This window comes from Bos taurus, chromosome 7 (genome assembly GCF_002263795.3).
Source record: "Bos taurus isolate L1 Dominette 01449 registration number 42190680 breed Hereford chromosome 7, ARS-UCD2.0, whole genome shotgun sequence".
In the NCBI taxonomy this organism is placed as follows: Eukaryota; Metazoa; Chordata; class Mammalia; order Artiodactyla; family Bovidae; genus Bos; species Bos taurus.
Genome location: NC_037334.1, coordinates 34,298,758 through 34,322,726, shown reverse-complemented (window position 1 = coordinate 34,322,726; position 23,969 = coordinate 34,298,758). Strand labels below are relative to the sequence as shown.

The 23,969-nt window shown below is 41.3% G+C and overlaps 1 protein-coding gene across 2 annotated transcripts in view; it reads left to right on the top strand.

Annotated features, from left to right (window-relative positions):
- Positions 1 to 23,969, top strand: part of HSD17B4 (hydroxysteroid 17-beta dehydrogenase 4) — a 134,405-nt gene that overhangs the window by 102,824 nt on the left and 7,612 nt on the right. The gene's annotated exons all lie outside the window — the stretch shown is intronic.

Here is a 23,969-nt window from a genome sequence, read left to right as displayed (position 1 = left end):
TATTTTTTTGGGCTCCATAATCACTGCAGATGGTGACTGCAGCCATGAAAAAAATATGCTTTCTCCTTGGAACGAAAGTTATCACCAATCTAGACAGCATATTAAAAAGCAGAGACATTACTTTGCCAACAAAGGTCTGACTAGTCAAGGCTATGGTTTTTCCAGTAGTCATGTATGGATGTGAGAGTTGGACTATAAAGACAGCTGAGTGCCGAATAATTGACGCTTTTGAACTGTGGTGTTGGAGAAGACTCTTGAGAGTCCCTGGACAGCAAGGAGATCCAACCAGTCCATCCTAAAGACCAGTCCTGGGTATTCATTGGAAGGACTGATGTTGAAGCTGAAACTCCAATACTTTGGCCACCTGATGGAAAGAGCTGAGTCATTTGAGAAGACCCTGATTCTGGGAAAGATTGGGGGCAGGAGGAGAAGGGGACAACAGAGGATGAGATGGTTGGATGGCATCACCGACTCAATGGAAATGAGTTTGGGTAAACTCTGGGAGTTGGTGATGGACAGGGAGGCCTGGCATGCTGCAGTCCATGGGGTCACAAAGAGTTGGACACGACTGAGCGACTGAACTGAACTGATTTACAACATTGAGTTAGTTTTAGGTGTACAACTTCAGATTCTTTTTCTTTATAGATTTTTACAAGATATTGATTATAGTTCCCTGTGTGTGTGCTCAGTTGCTCAGTTGTGTCTGACTCTGACCCCATGGACCAAGCCCACCAGGCTCTTCTTTCCATGGGATTTTGCAGATAAGAATACTGGTGTGGATTGCTATTTCCTCCTCCAGGAGATCTTCCTTATCCAGGGATCAAACCTGCATCTCCTGCATTGGCAGGTGGATTCTTTACCACTGAACCACTTGGGAACCCCATCCCTATGCTATATGGTAAATCCTTGTTGTTTGTCTATTCTGTATATATTAGTGTGTGTCTGTTAATCCCATACTCCTAATTTCTCTCTCCCTCCCCTTCTTCCTTTGGTAACCATAAGTTTATTTTAAGTGTCTGTGAGTCTATTTCTATTTTATAAATAAGCTGATTTGCAGTATTTTTTAGATTCTACATGTAAATGGTATTATATAATGTTTGTCTTTCTCTGTCTTACTTCACTTAGTATGATAATCTCTGAGTCCATCCATGTTGTTGCAAATGACAATATTTCATTCTTTTCTATGACTGTGTAGTATCCCATTGTGTGTGTGTGCTCCACAGCTTCTTTATCCATTTATCTATTGATCGTCATTTAGGTTGCTGCCTTGTCTTGGCTATTGTAAATAGTGCTGCGATGAATGTTGGTGTGTATGTGTCTTTTCCAATTAGAGTTTTCATCTTTCCTATCAATCATATGGCAACTCTATTTTTAGTTTTTAAAGGAACCTCCATACTGTTTTCCATAGTGGCTGCACCAATTTACCTTCCAATAGTTGATGAGAGTTCTCTTTTCTCCACACCCTCTCCAGAATTTATTATTTGTAGACTTTTTGATGTTGACCATGCTGACTGGTGTGAAGTGATACCTCATTGCCATTTTGATTTTCATTTCTCTAGTAATTAGTGATGTTGAGCATCATTTCATGTGCTTATTGACTGTTTATATTTCTTCTTTGGAGAGATGTCTAGGCCTTCTCTCTATTTTTGGATTGGATTGTTTGTTTTTGTTTTTTTGATATTGTTATATGAGCTATTTATATATTTTGGAAATTAAACCTTGTTGTTTGCATTGTTTGCAAATATTTTCTCCAGTCCATAGGTTGTCTTGCTGTTTGTTTATGGTTTCCTTTGCTGTGCATAGGCTTATAAATTTGATTAGGTTCCACTTGTTTATTTTTGCTTTTATTTCTTTTGCCCTGGGAGTTTGAGCTAAGAAAATATCATTGTGATTTATGTCTGAGAATGTTTGCCTGTGTTCTCTTCTAGGAGTTCTGTGGTTTTGTGTCTTATATTTAAACGTTTAAGCTATTTTGAGCTGATTTTTGTGTATGGTGTGAGGGAGTTTCTAACTTCATTGATTTACATGCATCTGTCTAGCTTTTGTAACACCGCTTGCTGAAGAGACTGTCTTTTCTCCATTGTATATTCTTGCCTCTTTTGTTGAAGATTAATCTACCATAGGTGTGTGGGTTTATTTCTGGGCTTTCTGTTCTGTTCCATTGATCTGTGTATCTGTTTTTGTGCTAATACCAGCCATTTTGACTACTGTGGCTTTGTAGTATTATCTGAAGTCTGGGAGGGTTATTCCTCAAGCATTGTTCTTTTTTCCTCAGGGTTGCTTTGGCAATTCTTGGTCTTTTGTGATTCCATGTATATTTTTGCATTATATGTTCTAACTCTGTAAAAAAAGTGTCATGGACAATTTGCAAGGGATCGCAGTGAATCTGCAGATTGCTTTGTGTTGTATATTCATTTTAACAATATTAATTCTTCTACTCCAAGAGCATGGATTATCTTGAAATTTCTTTGTATCATCTTCAATTTCCTTTATCAGTGGTTTTTAAGTTCTCGGTATATAGGTCTTTTCACCACCTTGGTTAGGTTTATTCATAGAATTTTTTTTTAAATGTGATTTTTAGATGTGATTTTTTTTGTTTTTACTTTCTCTTTCTGATATTTCATTGTTACTGTGAAGAAATGCACAGATTTCTGTATATTAATCCTGTATTCTGTTATCTTGCTGAATTCATTTATTAGTTCTAATGTTTTTGTATAGAGTCTTCAGGGTTTTTCTAAATATAATATTATGTCCTCGGCATTGAAGGCAAAAGGAGAAGGGGGCAGCAGAGGATGAAGTAGTTAGCTAGCACCCCTGACTCAATGGGCATAAATTTGAGCCTAACTCCAGGAGATAGTTGGAGAAGAAAATGGCAACCCACTCCAGTATTCTTGCCTGGAGAATGCCAGGGATGGGAGCCTGGTGGGCTGCTGTCTATGGGGTCTCACAGAGTCGGACACGACTGACGTGACTTAGCGGTAGCTAAGTACTCCAGGAGTACTCTCTCTGGGAGACAGTGGAGTACAGAGGAGCTGGGCATGCTACAGTCCATGGGGTTGCAAAGAGTCAGACATGACTTAGCAACTGGACAACAACAACAGCCTTTGCAAATAGTGACAGTTTTACTTCTTCCTTTCTAAATTGGATGACTTTTACTTATTTTCTTGCCTAATTACTGTGGTTAATTTAACACTGTGCTGATTAAAAGTGGAAAGAGTGGGCCTCCTTGTCTTGTCCCTAGTCTTATAGGAAAAGCTTTCAGCTTTCTACCGTTGCGTATGATGTTAGCTCTGTACTTGTCATATATGGCCTTAATTACATTGAGGTATGATCCCTCTGTATCCACTTTGTTGAGAGTTATTATTATAAGTGGATGTTGAATTTTGTCACATGCTTTTCTGCATTTATTGAGATGATCATCCAATTTTTATCCATACATTTTGCTGATGTATGGTGTATCACATAGACTAATTTGTAGATGTTGAACCATCCTTGAATGCCTGGGATAAATCCCACTCAGTCAAGGTATGTAATCCTTTTAATGTATTGTTGAATTTGGTTTGCTAATATTTTGTTGAGGATTTTTGTATCTATGTTTATCAGTGATATAGATCTGTAATTTTATAGCGTCATTCTTGTCTGGTTTTAGTATAAAGGTTATGCTGGCTTTGTAAAATGAGTTTGGAAGAGTTTCTTCCTCTTCTAATTTTGGAGAAGTTTTAGAAGGATTGATATAAATTCTCCTTGGAGTGTTTGGTAGAATTCACTGTGAAGCTGTCTGGTCCTGGACATTTTTTGGGGGAGGTTTTTGAATACTTATTCAACCTCCTTACTAATAATTCGTCTCTTCAGATTTCTTATTTCTTCATTATTCAGTGTTGGGGCATTGTACATTTCTAGGAATTTATTTATTTCTTCTAGATTATCCAGTTGTTGGTGTTATTCATAGTAGTCTCTTGTGATCCTTTTTTATTTCTGTGATATCAGTTGTAACATTTCCTATTTCATTTCTGATTTTATTTATTTGTGTTTTCTCTGTCTCTTTTTTTGGAGGGGGTGAGTCTAGGTAAAGATTTGACCCATTGTTCAAGGGTCAAGTATAGTTTCTGCAAACACATGCCCAAAATAAACATGTGATCTTCCTCTCCACTCCTAAGTCTGTATTATTTTGTTGTAGTTAAGAACATCACCTTTTGCTGAGTTAAAATCAGAGTGATCCTTGACTTTTCTCTTCCTCACACCCCACATTCAACCTTACCAACTCTTGTCACTTCTACCTCCTGAATATTTAAGGATTTTTCTCCATATCACTGCTACCCAAGTACTGGCACTATAGTACTTGATAGTTCATGGCTTTCCAACTGGTCTCTAGTCTTTCACCACCACCCTCCTACCTTCCACTTCCCTGCAGCCTCTAGAGGTTAACACATCTGAACTTCCCGGGTTAACAATCCCCAGCTTAGAAACCTGTGATGATTCCTACTTGGTTATCTTAACTCTCAGACCCTTTGCTGCTAAGTCGCTTCAGTCGTGTCCGACTCTGTGTGACCCCAGAGACGGCAGCCCACCAGGCTCCTCCGTCCCTGGGATTCTCCAGGCAAGAACACTGGAGTGGGTTGCCATTTCCTTCTCCGTCAGACCCTTTAGCATGGTTCAAGTTTGCATCAGTTGGAATTCTTTCAGTGGCAAGTAATAAAGCCACTTCGAATTGGCATGAAACTTTTTCATCAAATTGAAAAAAATCTAGACGTGTAGGACTGACTTTGAAGTGAAATTGCTGAGTCCAGTGTTGTGCATGCCTGCCAAGTCACTTCAGTGGTGTCCAACCCTGTGACCTTATGGACTGTACCCTGCCGGGCTCCTCTGTTCATGGGATTCTCCAGGCAAGAATACCAGAGTGGGTTGCCATACCCTTCCCCAGGGGAATTTCCTGACCCAGGGATTGAACACATGTCTCCTGAGGCTCCTGCATTGCAGGCAGGTTCTTGACCACTGAGCAACCAGGGAAGCTAGGCCCAATTCCTTGCTATCTCTCTGCCTGTTTTATCCACAAGCTCCATGTGGTATCACCCCAGCAGCTCCAGATTATTTTCCTTGTGGTCACAAGATGTTAGCCAAGAGGTGCAGCCTCATAGTCCAATTTCTAATCAACCAGCAGAAGAGAGACCACTGGGTTCTCCCAGAAGCTCCAGCAAAGGTCTCATCTGGTCACACTAGCTGTGATTGGGTTATAAACCAATCCCTTAATCATCACAGTAGCTAGAAATGGTGGGTATGCTGATTGGCCTGCATCTATCAGGGCCCATGTGTGTAAGCTAAGGATGGTGTGTTGGGGAACCCCAAGATTTCCTTCAGATTTGGTGATTTGTCGGCAGGACCTGCAGAACTCAGCATGTAATTTTATACTTATGACCATGATTTATTACATCAAAACAAACAAAGCAAAATCAGAAAGGCCATGTGAATGAAGTCCAGAGGAAATCAGGTACAAGCGTTCAAGTGATCCTGTTAGACATAATTTTGTGTCTTCTTCCATGCTGTTCAAGAGTTCTTTCCCTATACAGTCACCCAGGACATGCTTCATTTTCCCAGCATCAGATCGTGGTGACATGTGAAATGTCTACCAAGACTCAGTATCTAAGGTTTTCATCAGGATGCTGGTCACACAGGCATCTTCTGCCAGACTTCATACTAGAATTCCAGACTCCTGAAAGGAAAGCAGGTATTTAGTATCAGCTGCATTGTTTGTACAGTTTGGGCACAGGAAGCCACTCTTCTCAGTGAGGAAATGTTGGGAACCTCCTCAAAATCTACATTCCCAGATCTCAGCCAAGGGCCAAACTTGCACGCAAATCTTTCTAAGGATAGCAATCTTAAGCCTGACATGATGACTCTTCTAACTGATAGGCTCAACCCCAACCAAACTACAAGGAAGCCTGAGAGTGAATCAGAGGAAATTTAGAGTGTAGGGAACCAAATCTCAGAAGTCTACCTCAAAGGCACTTTAGTTCTCCTAAATCACTTTCTCACCTCATCACCTGTAAACACCTCTGTATCCTTAAGCCTCCCCAGTATATTCCCTGTGCCAAGCTGTTCTTAATGCACAGTAGTAGAATGGTCTCTTGACTCCTCCCAGAACTCTCTGTGTTTGTTTTAAAGCAAATAATCTGAGAAAGCTGAATTTTATATTGGAGAGAAACAGATTTGAATAATAACCAATTTAATAATACTACTACCCCAACATTAAAGTTATCCTTTTTAAGTCAAAAATATTGCAGCAAAACTAAATGATAATCCCAAGGAGAAATTCTGAAGTTGAGAGACCCCAGAAGCTGAAAGTTACAGAAAATGATTTTCTGAAGAGCAGCTTTTAGGACAATGTGGACTAAGCTATTTAAGGGGGGTCAGGGGGGAGGGACAATAAGCCATTTAAAAACCCATAAATAGGCAAAATAGAAAAATTGTGAGCCTTGGCAAAATCTAGATTTATATTGCATATGCCTGCAGTATATTGGCTGAAGTTTCCTGTGCTATGCTGAGTGACTGCTCAGTCATGTCCGACTCTTTGTGACACCGTGGACTATAGACTGCCAGGCTCCTCTGTCCATGGGAATTCTCCAGGCAAGAATACTAGAGTAGGTTGCCATGCCCTCCTCCAGGGGATCTTCCCAACTCAGGGATCAAACCCAGGTCTCCCACATTGTGGGTGGATTCTTTACCATCTGAGCTGTGACATCTAGCTATCAGAATTATTACAGCTTAAAAGATAAAAAGATACATGAGGAGGTGAAATGTTGTTGCACTAAAATTCACAATTTACTCACAGAAGAGCTATTGATAGCTTCATCCAGAAGCCATGTTTGAGAGAGTTTGGTTGCATAATTTTGAGTCCACAGCTGATAAAAATCAGAAAATAGAGAAGTAGAAAGCACTGTGAGTTGGGGGAGCATTGGCCCGGGAAAGTTTTTGAGGGCAGCATGGAAGAAAACATAAAATTATGTCTCAACAGGATCACTTCAAGTGAATTTTATGTGACGGGAGATTGAACAGCTCCTATTCCCTAATCTCTCTTGAAGTTACAAGCATGTCAGTAAAAACGATGATGGGTTAAATCAGCTGTCAGCAAGCATTTTCTGTAAAGACCTAGATCGTAGTATTCTAGGCTTTGTAGGCCACATATGGTCTCTGTAGCACATTCTCTTTTGAAATCAACTTTCTAAAAAATGTAAAACCCTGTGGAAAAGCTGGGGAGGAGGAGAGGGAGTGGATATGGCCTGAAGGCTTGGGTGCTGAGAGTGCCAGTTTGGAAAAAAAAATTTTGAACTGTCACTTATTTGCTTTAAACATTTATGAAAGTATGAATTCATATGAATTATGAAAGTATGAGAGGCCTTCTCCCACTCTCATGCCCAGGCAGGTGAAACCACACAGCACATGCACTGGCTGTGCCCCTGCCAGCCACACGATGCGTTCCTTATGGCAGTGAGTGGCACTGACATCTTCTCAGTTTTCTTAACCAGCAACTCTATTTTCTGAGTGCCAAAGAACTGATGCTTTTGAACAGTAGTGTTTCAGAAGACTCTTGAGAGTCCCCTGGATAGCAAGGAGATCAAACCAATCAAGGAAATCAACCTTGAATATTCATTGGAATGAAGAACTAATGCTGAAGCTGAAGCTCCAATACTTTGGCCAGCTGATGTGAAGAACTGACTCATTGGAAAAGACCCTGATGCTGGGAAGGATTGAAGGAGGGAGGAGAAGGGGGCAACAGAGGATGAGGTGATGGCTGGATGGCATCACCTCAGTGGACATGAGTTTGAGCAAGCTCTGGGAGTTGGTGATGGACTGGAAAGCCTGGTGTGCTGTAGTCCATGGGGTCACAGAGTTGACACGACTGAGCAACTGAGTAACAATGAAACTCCATTTTCACCTTGATCTTCCTTTTCATCTTCATCAACCTTCATGACATACCCTCTTCCTAAAAATACCCTCTATTTTAAACATTGCTGTTTTAGATATTTTACTTCTGAACTGTTTTCTTAGACAAAGCTTTTAGGAGTAGGATTATTTGGTCAAGAGGTAAAAGAAGCTTTGTGATAGTCCTTTATGGCAACAAAGTTTCATTTGTGCTTATCCCACTTTGAGAGGCAAGGAAAGGAGAGCAAACATATCAGCATGTTTATGAATAGCAAGCTCTATCATAAAAACGAAAAGTGACAGCCTTATGCAAGTCAATACCTGCTGACTGCATCAGTCCCTTGGATCCTAATGTGATTAAATCTTGTATCACCAACCAAGAGAAAACAACTGAAGCAATGTGACTTAGATTCAAATAGGTGTCTTGTGGGAGTAAATTAGGCAAGAAGCGAATACTGCTGTGTGCAGATGCTGGCTCAGGAGGAGTAGGCCCCTGCATCTGATTAAGAACATGTCCATCATCAGAATACAGTCCTGTTTACAGAATGTATGATAAGAAGGTAGGTAGGACTATGCGTTTCAGTGGTTTGAATCTTTTGCCTTTTTGAATAATCAGCTGGAGTTGGGATTCATTGGCAAGCAAGCAAACGCTTTGGCCCGTGTCCCAAGGGAAGACACCTGGGCAGTAAGGTTATTTCACCTTAGATGGGAGATTAGAGAAAGGAGTGTGCAAATATAAGGAAAGGGGCCAGGCCAGTGGGGAGGAGGGGGAATTGTCAGATTAACGACAGACACAAACAAAAAGAGATGAAGTACCCCACCCGCCCAAACCACCTCCCACCCCAGAATGTCTCTCTGTGAACTATCTACAGGAAGTGAGGTGGGGAGATCAAAACCACAGAAACCAAATTCCAAACAGAGACGTTGAGGGGAAAGTGGGGACAGGGCAACAAGTGGACCTCAAGTGTGGCTCCCCTGCTAGCCACACTTCTCCCAGTCCCCGGTCCCCAGCACGCAGCCCAAGCCTACATGAACCATGCACAGTGGAGGCTGGGACTCGCTTGCCTTCACACACACACATATCCGACACACATGGTGCGTGCACACACGCCACGTACATCTACATCCCAGATGCACAGGGATGCCCGCCCACAAGACACACACAGAGTCTGAGGCACGCACGTGAGTGCCCTAGCACCGACACGTTCACCTTAAGGCTATAGAATGTGGGGCCCAGAGAGGGCGAAGGAGTGAGATGGCCTGGGGCCTCCCTTCTCAGAGGCCCCTACCTCGGTACGTACCAGATGCCCACCCTTACCCTCTCTTCAACCCAAGTCCACCGGGCCCAATACTCTCTGGGTGCAAGATGTGTAATAACCGAGGATGGCGCCCCTGCGCCCCAAGCAGAGCAAAGGGGGAGATCACAGCCCCTATTCTCAGACAGGGTTCAGCAGGAGTTAAGACCGGCTGGAAGGAAGCCCTGGGAAGGCTGGGGGCTAGTGGGTGGGAAAGCTAGCTCCGCAAAGTTCCTTCTGCCTCATCCACAGGGTCTGGAGAGCAGGCGAGGGGTGCAGAAGACAGGGCACAGAGGCGTTGCCAGAGGCTGTGGCGCTAGCTCCTGGCTTCTCACGGGGCAACGCGAGCCCCGTCCACTAGGGGGAGCCCGAAACCGAATCCTGAGCGCGGCTTCCACGGGGCGGCGCCTCCTCCCCACCCAGGCCCCGGGACTTGACTGCTTTTCTGACGGAGAAGGGAGCTGGACTGCGAGGCCGCTCCGAACCTCCCGACAGGGCAAGGAAGGTGGCACAGGGCGCTGTCCACCGGGTGGCCACCAGAAGGCAGCCTCTGGCAGGAGCAGCAACGCAGAGGCAGGCTGCCGTGGGCGCCCCAGTCAGAAATTCAGGTAGGCCCCACGGCTCCACGCTTTGGCTCTGCCAGGGGCTTCTGTTGATTAAAGACCAGAATCTCCCCAACTGCCCGAAGGCCTGGTCCTGGGGCATGCAGTGGAGAGTCTCCCCAATCCTGGTCTGGGCACAAGACAAAATTCTGGAGGCAGGGCCGCTGGGACCGCTGAGGTGAGTTTGGCAGAGGGCTGAAAGGAAAAAAAAAGCAAAACAAAACTGGAAGCGGGAGTAATGAGGATGGGAACACAAACAAAAAGGCAAAATAAGAAGTTTAAAAAAAAAAGGAAAGCACCCCCTCCACCCCCACCCCAGGCGGTGATGGAAGCTGTGCACGTGCTCTGTGAGGCAGGCGGCCAGCGCTACTCGCTCAGGGATGCTGGGACACCTGGGGGAAGGGGGTCTGCTGGTCCGGTTCGAGTGAGCACAGGCTGTCATAGCGGTCCAGGGGTGTGATTGTGATGGACTGGGTGGTGAACTCGTCGTCAGGGTACCTTGTGGTGACCTGAGATGTGACCTGAGGTTGTATTTACCTTCTGGCCCACTGTCCCCTATACAAGCTGACCTGTCTTCTTTTTTCTCTGCCTGGTTAAGAGTTGTTGTTGTTCATTTGCTAAGTTGTGCCCGACTCTTGGCGACCCCATGGACTGCAGGATGCCAGGCTTCCCTGTCCTTCACTATCTCCTGGAGTTTGCTCAAACTCATGTCTATTGAGTTGGTGATACCATCCAACCATCCCATCCTCTGTCACCCCCTTCTCCTCCTGCCTTCAATCTTTCCCAGCATCAGGGTCTTTTTCCAGTGAATTGGCTCTTCACATCAGGTGGCCAAAGAATTGGAGCTTCAGCTTCAGCATCGGTCCTTCCAATGAATATTCAGGATTGATTTCCTTTAGGATTGACTGGTTTGATCTCCTTGCTGTCCCAGGGACTCTCAGGAGTCTTCTCCAGCACAACTCAAAAGCACCAATTCTTGGGCGCTCAGCCTTCTTAATGGTTCAACTCTCATATCTGTACATGACTACTGGAAAAACCATACCTTTGACTATATGGACCTTTGTTGGCAAAGTTAAGAGTACTCAGTTTTATTAGCCTGTGGATTGAATTAGGACAGATTGGAACAAATCGTTTTCCCTCATCCTTCATCTTTCAGCATAATGTGTGAGCTATTCCAGAATATGGTTTTTGCTACATGTAACCATGTTGATTCCCAAATAACAATTTTCAGGACCACCAATGAATAGTCAGTTAATGAGTATTTATTGAACTCTTATTGTGTGAATTAGTGAATTCAATTTTATCATTACTTCTTAAGGATTATTATCATTAAAAGGAATTCTTGAGACTTCCCTGGTAGTCCAGTGGCTCCCCAATCCCTGGGATTCTCCAGGCAAGAACACTGGAGTGTGTTGCCACTTCCTTCTCCAATGCATGAAAGTAAAAAGTGAAAGTGAAGTCACTCACTCATGCGTCCAACTCTTTGAGACCCCATGGACTGCAGCCTACCAGGCTCCTCCATCCATGGCAGTTTCCAGAGTACTGGAGTGGGTTGCCATTGCCTTCTCCCACAGCATAGCACAGCACAGCACAAATGCTTATAAAAAGGAATTCTTATTCTTTAGCAGGTGTTTGGTGGTTTCTCAGGTTTGATTTAAATTGCATTTTTTAAATTAGAGAATGAACATTTTCCCATGAGTTAAAGAATATGTATTTCTCCAAATGTAAATTGTCAGTCTATTCTTCAGAGTTGACAATTGGAAAAAAATAAACAAAAAGCCTTTGGCGTATGGCCATGAAACTCCCAGAAGTTAATGAGTTGTCGCAGGTCATTCTGGGAGAGGTGTAAGAGTCAGACAAGAAACAAAGCCACCAGCTCCTAGTTGTGTTGCTTCTCCTATGTATTCCAAGCAGTATCTCTAAACATATCTTTCCATCCCTGTCTTTTAAGGTAATATGATTTGTCTTAAAAGATACTCCACAATGTAGGAGAATGGGGCTCTGAGAAGTGCTGTTTTTATAAAGCTAGCAGTACTTTAGCTCTGTAACTTTAGGATTATAAGAAATTCTCTAACCAAAAGTTTAATAGGAGAAGGCTAGATATTGCATAATTGCTTGGACCAGAGAGGCCAGTCTTTGACATTTTTTATTTCTGATTCTCCTTGCAGAGTTGAAAACTGTGCTTCTGACTTAACATTATACCTCTTTTATGTATTAAAGTTCCATCCCCTAACTACCTTTTGACAACATCTTAAGGACATGTCTCTTTTGGACCTCCACCCCTCCTCCAATATCCAAACAAATTTTCTTTGTATTTTTCTGATAAAATCTTGTAGTTGACAAAAATCCAATTCTCTTTGAGTTAATTATGCTTATAACCGTAATTATTATAAAATAACAATACTTAGAGGCCTAAAACATGGTCTATTAAAATTTCTATACAGTAGTTCATCTTTATCTTCTTTGTATATCTTAAACGTGAAATTATTCCTATTGTAAACATACTGAATTGCTGTAGAACTATGACTTTATCACTCTGCTATTTAAAAAAAAATCATAGGTTACAAATCTTCAAATTAAGTTAATTAAAATGTTTAGTTGATTTTCATTTCATAAATTCAGTAAAAATTAGCTTAATTGCTTATTCAGTAATTAGATTACAAGAAAAAAATACTGTAAGTTTCATATTCTTTGTAAAGTCATTGAATTTTCTAAACTGTGTTCACTTTAACTCACCTGTAAATCAGTTCAACACATAGGAAAGCAAATGAAAACTTCAGGAGTTTGTTTTTTTATTTTCTCGAACTTATTTTTCTAATTTATTCTATTGAAATGAAAACTTCACAAGTTTGTTTTTTAAAATTTATTGAACAATTTACAGTTGATTTACAATGTTGTATTAATTTCTTCTGTACAGCAAAATGATTTGGTTATGTTAATATGTACATTATTTTTCATTATGGTTTATCATGGGATATTGAATATAGTTCCCTGTGCTATACAGTAGGCCCTCATTGTTCATCCATTCTCTGTGTAATGGTTTGCATCTGCCAATCCCAAACTTCCAGTCCACCCCCCAATCCCCCTCCCCCTTGTCACCCCAAGTCTGTTCTCTGTGAAAAACTTCAGAAATTCTCATAATCACATGGGCCTGTTTTCATACTCAGTTTCACTTTTATATGTCAAGGGGTGAGTTTTATTATGATATTATATTCTAAGGAGAACATTAGAAGGTTATCTCTTATAACAATGCATTGACATTATTGGTTGGTGAAGTTGAAATAAAGAGATTATCTGTTGATAAAATGGACTAACTCACATCTCAACTCAGGAACAAGCATGGGCAACTAGTAATAGCTCCCTAGTTTTGTGAGCCCCCTTACAAGGCTGAATTTTATTCCCTTTCTGACTTGAAACAGCCAGCCTAATGATAAGAAAGGGAATAGTTGCCCTTGGCTGAAAACACAAGTCCATCTGCTGCTGGTAACTTGCATGAGAACCAGACAAGCTTTCTCTCGGCTGGTTTTCTTCCTGTTAAGAGCTTGAACTAGTTTATCATCAGAAGGTCTTCTGGTTTCAAGATTTAGGAGTCCATAATCATTAAAGTTCCCAAGTAGGAATAATCCTGTATATAGATGTCCAATGAAAACCAGTGAAGGAAAAAAGAGAATTGGCATAATTAAGATGTCAGCAGTCTTGATGGAATGAAGGTGATGGGAGTCCAGGTTTTCCAGCCCCATTAGTCATCTTTCATGTAATATTTAACTCAAACAGTCTCCATCCTACTTACAGTGAGAAATTCAATATCTCCACCAACATGTCCAAGTATTCTTGGGAAGGGGGGCAGTGTTTAGTAGTTTTCTGAATCACCTTTTGATAATTTTCTGACTCTACTGAGTTAGCAGTCTCTCAGGTGTCCTTATTCATCTATTCCTTTCTTTTACCATTGCATTGAATCTCAGTGTGGAACAGCATTCATTTTTGTTCATATTTTACCCCAAACCATTTACACAAAGTAATTATGTGTACTAAACTAGGACTGAAACTTGAGGATGAATATAGAGGGTTTACCTCATAGCCTAGCCCTGTGGGCCACTTGTGTAATATATTACTAGATGCTCAAGTAGTGCCTTGGCCAGTCCCATGTTGAAAAGTTACAAACAGGCTGACTCCTCTCACGTCTGCTCTCCTCACCTCCCAGGTCTCCAAAATCCCCATACTCCTCATGCTTTATTATTCTTAACAGTTAAGCTCCATTTCTCAACCAGGCCATTGGAGCTCTTTTCACAGCTAGGGAGGCTTTCAATATACATGCCTAAACAAAGATAATTCTCTCTCCGAAAGGAACTCTGCCTCTACCTTATGAGTATTTTTTTCCTCCTGGGCAAAGTCAGAGGGCAAGTTAGGTAGAGGTGAATAGGGAGAGATGCAGACAGCTTGGGAAGAGGATGCTGGAAAAGGAAACTAGCATCCTTGGGTTGTCCACCACCTGCAGGCCCCTGTGCCAGGGGTTTTACAAGTATTATCCCAGCTAATCGTGACAAGCCTGTAAGGTAGATAATACCATCATCCCTATTTTGGGAGGATGAGACAAGGAGACAGGTTTGGGGGGGTTCAGTAACTCACTCAACAGCATACAGCTAAGTGGCAGATCTGAGATTTGGATACAGTCAATCTTTGTAAATCACCGTAAAACGCTGCCACCTTAACCATTATGCTGGCACCCCACATACATGATTACATTCTATTTCTGTGAGTTATGTGCAATTTTCATCATTTTTTCCAAAGAATAAACTCCCCAAGTTGCAGAGTTAGGATGTAGTGGCGCCAGGAGTCTAACCCAGCTCACATCACTAATCTCCTGAGTCTATGTGGCAGGTTGCCTTGATGGGTTTTCCACTTAAAATATTGATGTACCTCTACTTATACTTGAGTTTAACAAGCAGAATTTATAATGATTCCATTAAAAATTTGCCAGGTTTTATAATAAACATCACAGAGTTGATGCCTAAGGACATTTATTTTCAAAGTTTACAGTGTGAGCAATAGAAAGAATAGAAGAAATTGTGTCAAAGAAGGTTAAAGAAAAACTACTTTCAAATAGTAAAAAAATAAAGTACCATTGGGCAAGAAATATACACACTCGAGATTGTGAGCTATGGGCATTGTTCTAATTTTGGAATTCCAAGCCCATGGATTCTGGTAAAAAATATCTTAGCGTGTACTTCAGCTTGTCAGTAATAAATGGCAAGTATGCAAAAACACATTATCATTTGTGTTAAATGTTGCAATGGAAATACTGGGTTTTCAGTGTCTTTTGAAATTGCAGTGCCCACAGAAACATTTTACACATAAAAATTATGGAAATGGTCATAGGGATATTGAGTCTGCTTTTAAAAAGTAGCTTAATAGAGAGATTAAGAGAAGTTAGAATCAATAGAATGAATAGCATCAGTCAACACCCATCCCGCCAGATATTTGAATTCCTGTTTTGACGTGCCTGGCAGGTGTTTGTGCAGCCTTTTCTTGCTTACGTCTTGTGATGGAGAACTCTGTTTTTCCTAAGGCAGGGAGGGACCTCCTTAGGAAAACAGGCTGTGCTAAGTGTTGCATAGTTGAGTGTAATAATGAAATATGTTTTCTGGAATCTGTGTTGATTTTTGTTTTTGCTTAAGAAGCAGGGGAGATTAAATTTCTTCTGTTCTATAGAGTTGGCTCAAATCCTTTTCAACAAACCTATGGTTCCTAAAGTGGAAAGGTGGGTAGATGGGGAGGGATAAATTAGGAGGTTGGGATTAGCATATACACACCACTATAGATATAGATAACCAGCCAGATAACCAACAAGACCCTACTGTATAGCATATGGAACAATAATCAATATTTTATAATATCCTATAAGGAAAAAGAATCTGAAAAAAAATGTGTGTATAACTGAATCAATGTTCTGTACACCTGAAATGAACACAGCATTGTTAATCAACTATACTTCAAATTACAAAAAGGATACATTGTACAACACAGGTAATACAGCCAGTATTTTGTAGTAACTATAAACAGAAAACGGAGAAGGCAATGGCAACGCACTCCAGTACTCTTGCCTGGAAAATTCCATGGATGGAAGAGCCTGGTGGGCTGCAGTCCATGGGGTCTCGAAGAGTCCAACACGACTGAGTGACTTCACTTTCACTTTTCACTTTCATGCATTGGAGAAGGAAATGGCAACCCACTCCAGTGTTCTTGCCTGGAGAATCCCAGGGACGGGGCTGCCGTCTATGGGGTTGCACAGAGTCGGACACGACTGAAGTGACTTAGCAGCAGCAGCAGCATAAATAGAAAATAACCTTTTAAAATTGTCTAAAAATATTTTTTTTAATTTTCAAAAGAATGATAAAAATAAAATAAGTAAGTAAATAAATTAAGCCCACCCCCCCAAAAGCCCCCATAAATCCTTTTTCAAAGGGAAGGACTATGAAAGCTGTGGTACATATATACAATGGAGTATTACTCAGCCATTAAGAAGAATACATTTGAATCCATTCTAATGAGGTGGATGAAACTGGAGCCTATTATACAGAGTGAAGTAAGCCAGAAAGAAAAACACCAATACAGTATACTAACGCATATATATGAAATTTAGAAAGATGGTAACAATAACCCTGTATACGAGACAGCAAAAGAGACACTGATGTATAGAACAGTCTTATGGACTCTGTGGGAGAGGGAGAGGGTGGGAAGATTTGGGAGAATGGCATTGAAGCATGTATAATATCATGTATTAAACGAGTCGCCAGTCTAGGTTCAATGCATGATACTGGATGATTGGGGCTGGTGCACTGGGACGACCCAGAGGGATGGTATGGGGAGGGAGGAGGGAGGAGGGTTCAGGATGGGGAACACATGTGTACCTGTGGCGGATTCATTTCGATATTTGGCAAAACTAACACAATATTTTAAAGTTTAAAAATAAAATTAAAAAAAAATAAAAGGGAAGGACTATGAACTAATAGAACAATGTTGGCTTGGAGTCAGGAGGCTAGTCTCCTGACTAGCTAGTCTCCTGACTAGACCCACAGTGGTGGGTCTGAGAGGCAGAACTGTGATTCTTGCTAATGCCTTCTCTTGGCTGTTTTCTTGGCATATCTCTTAGAGTTGTTTTAAGAGTTGAATGAAAATGAGTATTAAATATGTTTTAATAACACCACTTTATAGTTCTGTGCTTTCTGAGTCATTAAATTGGGGCAGACAGTGCTCTAAATGTAGTCAGATGAGCATAGAGTTCAGTGATGCAGATACTTTGCTCAGTTATAAGCATCTTGTCAAGTCCTGGAGCATCTGTGGGCAAGAGTCTGTCTGTGTGGGTGTGTGGAATGGGTTCTAGTTGTCAGAGGTCTGATGTGTGGAGAGGGAGCATGTGTTCCAGTGTACCCATAGATGAGTCAGATCTTCCTTGTGGGTAGGAGTTGTCCTTGTTTCCCCTCCCTGAAGCTCTCTGTCCCATATTCATTCCATCAGCCCTAAGGGACCTCCCATAGCCTATTGGCTGGTTCCCTGGAGGGCTGAGGTCCTGCTCGGATTCCAGAAAGTGGATGATGGCTATGGGACCCCACCCAGCTCTGATCACTTTCCTAGTGAGGCTTTACTCCTCATCTGATGGTGAAGGGCCCGCCCTTATGGAGCAGATTTCTGGGACTCACATATTTCCCGCCTACTTTCTGTCTTTGGTAGCTTAGTTGTCTCAACCCTATCTTCTGTGTTTTGTATTGGATTCATCTAATACCAAACTATTTCCTGAATGTGCCTCTGTTTTCTAACTTATGAGACAGTATGTCTAGACCAGTGGTTTTCACAATATGATCTCTGGACCAGCAGTATTAGCACCTCCTGGGAATTTGTTAGAGAGGTGGGTTTTGGTCCCACTTCAGACCTACTGTACCAGACACTCTAAGGACAGGGTCCAGCAGTCCCTCTCCAGGGGATTCTGATGCACATTAGTGTTTACACACCCTGTCCTGGACTGTCTGGTTGTCCTCAATGAAGGCAGTTTAGGCTACTTCATCTCCTGCTCTTTCCCCTTGTACTAGTTTGAGAGTAGAATTTTTGCCTGGTGTCAACTTTCACTCTATCATCCTGTTGCTCAAATGGTCCTCTAAAAGACCATGATTATTTTTTACATATAAACAGTTCAGGTTAAGTAAGATGAGCATGGGAGCATAACCAGTCCCATATTCTAGTGTTGTGATTCACAGACATCCATCCTGACCTGAACTACCCAGGTATTTATTCTGCAATGGCATTAACACACAATTCTTTTAAAAACAAAAGAAATCTGCTCAATGTTATGTGGCAGCCTGGATACAAGAGGTGTTTGGGGAAGAATGGATACATGTATGTGTATGACTGAGTCCCTTTGCTGTCCACCTGAAACTATCACAACATGGTTAATTGGCTCTCTCTCTCTCTCTCTTTAGTCATTAAGTTGTGTCCGACTCTTGGGACCCCATGGACTGTAGCCTGCCAGGCTCGTCTGTCCATGGGATTCTCCAGGCAAGAGTACTAGAGTGGGTTGCCATTTCCTTCTCCAAGTTAATTGGCTATATTCCCAATATATAATTAAAAGGTTAAAAAAGAAAAGAAGAAATATCAGTGGAGGGAGGGTGGGGGTGGTGGAGGGCTCAAAGGATTGAAGTCAGGAATATTACCCTATATCCCACTCAGGAAAACGTCCGTGTGCTTGCCCTTTTTTTTCCTTCTGTTCTACTTCTGATTTTCTCTTTTTACAGGAACAGATGAGTAATTTGACAATGCTATTAGCTAATGAAAAGAAGAGAGCATTATCTTATTTATAGACTTTGGGCGTTATTATCTAGAGGCTTGCTTGTGAGAGCTGAGGTATGTCTTCATGATTGCTGCTTAATTTCCTCAGGAATAACGAAGTGGGAGCTATAATACGTCTTTGTTTAGCAGCTATGGTTTTCATTAAATTTAATTAAGTCCCCCAGAAGCTTTAAATTTAGGGTAAGTTCAAAATGCAGGTGGTTTCTGTTAAGTATAATTATATTCCCTTTATAGCTGCCATGGCTTGGGAAAGCTGGCCTGTCAGACTTAAAAATCTTTAACAAGCTCACCAGAGCTTTGGTTTCAGAGTGCATTTCCAAACCCAACCCTTCCTTCCCACTCTCCTTCCCTTCTTCTCTCGCTCTTTCTTTCCTTCTTCCCCCTTTGCAGAAGGCTGAGGATAATGTGAACTTAACAAAAGCTGCCCTGTTATGCTTACAACCTCACTAATGAGTTGAGGTCAACATTTGCAAGATTACTTTTGCGAGAGGATTCTAAAACAGTTCTGGTTGATCACTGGGGTTAGTTGAGGTCCCTGAGTTCACTAGCTTCTGTGTCCAAAGAATGAAGCTTTCTGTGTCCAAAGGACACAAGGCCTGGAGAGGATGAGAACAAGGGTCTGGGGCTGCCTCAATGGCAGACGCTCAGTGCTGGAGAAGACGACTTCGATGCCTGAATCTCCCTCTTTGCTCCAGGTCAGTTTTCTGAACCCTCACCTATGCAGTCCTGCCAATGGAAGTGGTCATAGGGAAGAGGAAGAGGAGTTGTTAAACAGCTAGTGTGCAAAAGTGGTCCTCCAGGCTCCAAGAGTTCCACATGAAAAGAGTTCTTCCTCAGAGGTCCCAGAACAATGCATTTTCTGTAATTGTGCTGTAGTTTCACATCAGCATTTTTCACTCCTAGCTAAGATTATAATGTATCATTGCAAAGGTAATCAGAGAAGATTGTTAGGAGTTTGATGAAGTCGAAAATTGCTTTTTGTACTCTTGGGTCTGAATGCAGTGTATCTAGGCCAATTCAATTTCTTTGGAAGTAAACAATTTTTAAGTTGCAAGCAGATTCCTATAATACTTGTGTCTATTCTATTTGATTCCAGCTGTAGTCCAGAGCACATTTAATGACGTGCATAATTGTTATGATCTGTTGTCATTGGGGATAAATATCAAGCAGTTGAACAAATTGTCTTAATGAGTTATTTTAATACAGCTGGACAAACCAAATGTTTTGTTTTCTTTCTCTTTGTAGTTGTTCAGTGTCTATAGTCATATTACTATCATCAGTTTTTCAATATTAATCAGTTTTCTTGATATCCATGCAAAATAAAAATATATTTCTCCAATTCAGGATTGAATATGGGCTGAATGTTAGATGATATCAAGAAATTTTATTAAGAGTGGCAATGGTGTTCTGTTTATATAAGAAAATGTTCTTATAGAAATGCACACTGAATTATGTAGGGTTGAGTGATATGATAGTTGATTATGCTATTCTTTTGTCCATATTTGAACATTTTCTTAATTAAAAAAAAAAAAAAAGCTCATGGATTGGAAGAATTAACATTGTTGAAATCACCATACTATCCAAGGCAATCTACAGATTCGACACGATCCAGATCAAAACATTATGACCAATGGCATTTTTCATGGAACTAAAATAAATAATTCTAAATTTTGTATGGAAACACAAAAGACTCTGAATAGCCAAAACGATCTTAAGAAAAAAAGAACAAGAGGTATCATGTCTCTGATTTCAAGCTATACTAAAATTTTAGTCTTCAAAACAGTGACACAAAAACAGACACATGGATCAATGGAGCAGGACAGCAAACTCAGAAATGACCTCACACTTCTACGGGCAATTAATCTATGACAGAGGAGGCAAAAGGAGATACGCTGGGGAAAAGACAGCATCGTCAATAAACGGTGCTGGGAAAACAGCTACTTTCTCACAGCATATACAAAAATAAACTCAAAGTGGAGTAAAAACTTAAATGTGAGACCTAAAACTATAAAACTCCTAGAAAGAAACATAGGTAGTATATTCTTTGACATTAGTTTTAGCAGTATTTTTTTTTGGATATGTCTCCCCAGGCAAGGGAAACAAAAGGAAAAATAGGCAAATGGGACTACATCAAACAAAAAAACTTTCATACAGTGAAGAAAACCATCAACAAAACAAAATGGGAGAAGATATTTGCAATGTCTACTGGATGGGAGAAAAGTTTTTGCAAATGATGTATCCAATAAGTGATTAATATCTAAAATATACAAAGAATTCATATACTTCAATATCAAAAAAACAAACCACCCAATGAAAACATAGACAGAACTCTTGAATAGATATTTTTCTAAATAGACGGCCAACAGACACATGAAAAGATGCTCAACATATCTGTCTGAATAGCTATCATCAAAAACAAACAAACATTAATAAAAGCTGTTGACGAGGATGTGGAGAAAAGGAAACCCTTGTGCCCTGTTGGTGGGAATGGAAATTGGCGCACTCACTATAGAAATGTACTCTTAGTGGGTTCCCTGATGCCTCAGTCGATAAAGAGTCCACCTGCAATGCGGGAGACCTGGGTTCTAACCCTGGGTGGGGAAGATCCTCTGGAGAAGGAAATGGCAACCCACTTCAATATTCTTGCCTGGAGAATTCCATGGATGAGCCTGGTGGGATATAGTCCCTGGGGTAATAAAGAGTTAGACATGACTAAGTGCCTAACTTTCTATGGAAAAGAGTATGGAGTTTCCTCAAAACATTAAAAATAAAGCTACCTTATGATCCAGCAATTCCACTTTGGAGTAGTTATCCAAAGAAAGTAAAAAATTAATTCATATATATATATACTTTATTGTTCACTGTAGCATTTATTATTCATTGTAGCATTTATTGTTCATACAGTATTTATTTATTATTCATTTATTGTAGCGTTTATTGTTCATACAGTAGCCAAGATATGGAAGAAACTTACATGCCCATAGGAATGGAAAAGAATATGTGGTACGCATGTACCATGGAATATTAATTATTAAAAAAATGAATTCTTGCTATTTGTGACAACATGGATGGACCTAGGGGCTCCCGAGGTGACTCAGTGTTAAAGAACCTGCCTGCCAATGCCAGAGACACAGGTTTGATCCCTAGGTTGGGAAGATCTTCTAAAGCAGGAAATGGCAACCCAGTGCAGTATTCTTTCCTGGGAAACCTCATGGACAGAGGAGCCTGGCGGGCTGCAATCCATGGGATCACAAAAACTCAGATGTGACTGAGCGACTGAGCATGTACAGATGGACCTAGAGGGTATTATGCTAAGTGAAAAAAGTCAAGAGAAAGAAAAATACTGTGTGATTTCCCTTTATGTAGAATCTAAAAAAACAAAACAAAAACAAATGAACAAACAGAGCAAAACAGGAACAGAGTCACAGAGAACAAATGGGTGGTTACTGGAGGGTAGGGAGCAAGGGGGATGAGAGAAATAGGTGAAGGAGATTAAGAGGGACAAACTTCTAGTTACCAAATAAATGTCACAGGTATGAAATGTGCAGTGTGGGGAATATGGTCAATAATAATGTAGTATCTTTACATGATGACAGGTGGCAACTAGATTTATTGTGGTGGTCATTTTGAATGTATAGAAATATCGAATCACTATGTTGTTATATAAAGGGAAGCAACAGTGTTGCAGGCTCATGCTACTTTAAAACCAAACAAACTCATAGAAAAAGAGACCAGATTTGTGCTTATCAGAGGCAGCGGCTGGGGGGAGAGGGAATTGGATGAAGATGGTAATGAGGAAGAAACCTCAGCTATAGAATAAATAGAGGGATGTAATGTACAATGAGATAAATATAAATAACACTGCTATAAGTTATATATGGAGAAGGCAATGACACCCCACTCCAGTACTCTTGCCTGGAAAATCCCATGGATGGAGGAGCCTGGTTGGCTGCCATCCATGGGGTCGCACAGAGTCAGACATGACTAAAGCGACTTAGCAGCAGCATAGGTTATATATGACAGTTGTTAGAGTAAACCCTAGAAGTTCTCATAACAAGGAAAAAAATGTTTTATTTTGTAGCTACATGAAGTGATGTTTTCCTTTTATTTTGTATCTATATTACCATTAAACCTATTGTGGTAATCATGTCATGAGGTACAGGAGGCAGATCTTTATGCTGTACACCTTAAACTTACACAGTGCTATAGGTCAATTACATCTCGATAATGTTGGAAGGGAAAAAATTAGCCCCCTCATAGATGTGCACGCTATAATGCACAGCTGCTACATTTGATCCACAGACATAGAGTGACACCCCCCTCCACCCCATACACACTCTCTGCCATTTGGGGAGATGAGCAAGGAGGTCTGGGAAATGCTAAGGCTACCAGTCCTTGTGACAACCAGAAACATCCCCATATGTCCGAATGAGCCAGGAGCCTGGCATCTGAGTAGCCGGAGCAGAGCTGGGTGAGACCAGGGGGTGGGAAATGAGATGAAATGCTCTCTGCATTCAAGCTGCTACTGTGCAAGATACTCATGCCAGGAAAGAAGGGCTCCAGTCCCTAAGGCACCTCTGTCCTCTGGCTCATGCCTTCTACCCACCACATTCCCTCCATTTCCAGAAAGTGGTCTTAGGTGCTCCCTACAAATTTGCACTTGCGTGGAGTTGCTTCAGTTTTGTCTGATTCTCTGCAACCCTACAGACTGTGGCTGGCCAGGCTCCTCTGTCCATGGGATTCTCCAGGCAAGAATACTGGAGTGGGTAGCCATGCTTTCCTCCAGGGGATCTCCCTGACCCAGGAATCGAACCTGCTTCTCCTGCCTTGCAGGTGGGTTTTTTACAGCTGAGCCACTAAACCCCTGCACAGTCTTGCTTATGGCTAGAATACATGTAAAGGGAGAAAACATTTCAGTCTCTAATCAGTGATAAGATATATAAAAGTAGATACCTGGTGTAGATGAAGTGTTGGCATTCATTTACCCTGAGGTCTGGTCAACCAATGTTAGGGGTTTAAATGAGAACTTTTCCTAATGAAAGTGTGGGGATGGAGCCTGGAAAGCAGTGGAGGCAGCTCCTGCCTCTGGTCTGTGAGGACTAATGAAGGCATTTCTTGCTTCTGTGGCTTCTCTTGCCTATGGCAGGGAATACCCTAAGGGGAACCCCGAGGCGTGCTTTTGAAGCAAGAAGCCTTCCTGTTATATTTGTTACATATATTTTGGCCATTGGAAGCCAATTTCATTGTTCTATAGTATAAGATTTTTCTCTTTGTGAATGTGATGGGGAAGAGGCCTCAGAAGTTCAGAGAAGGCGAG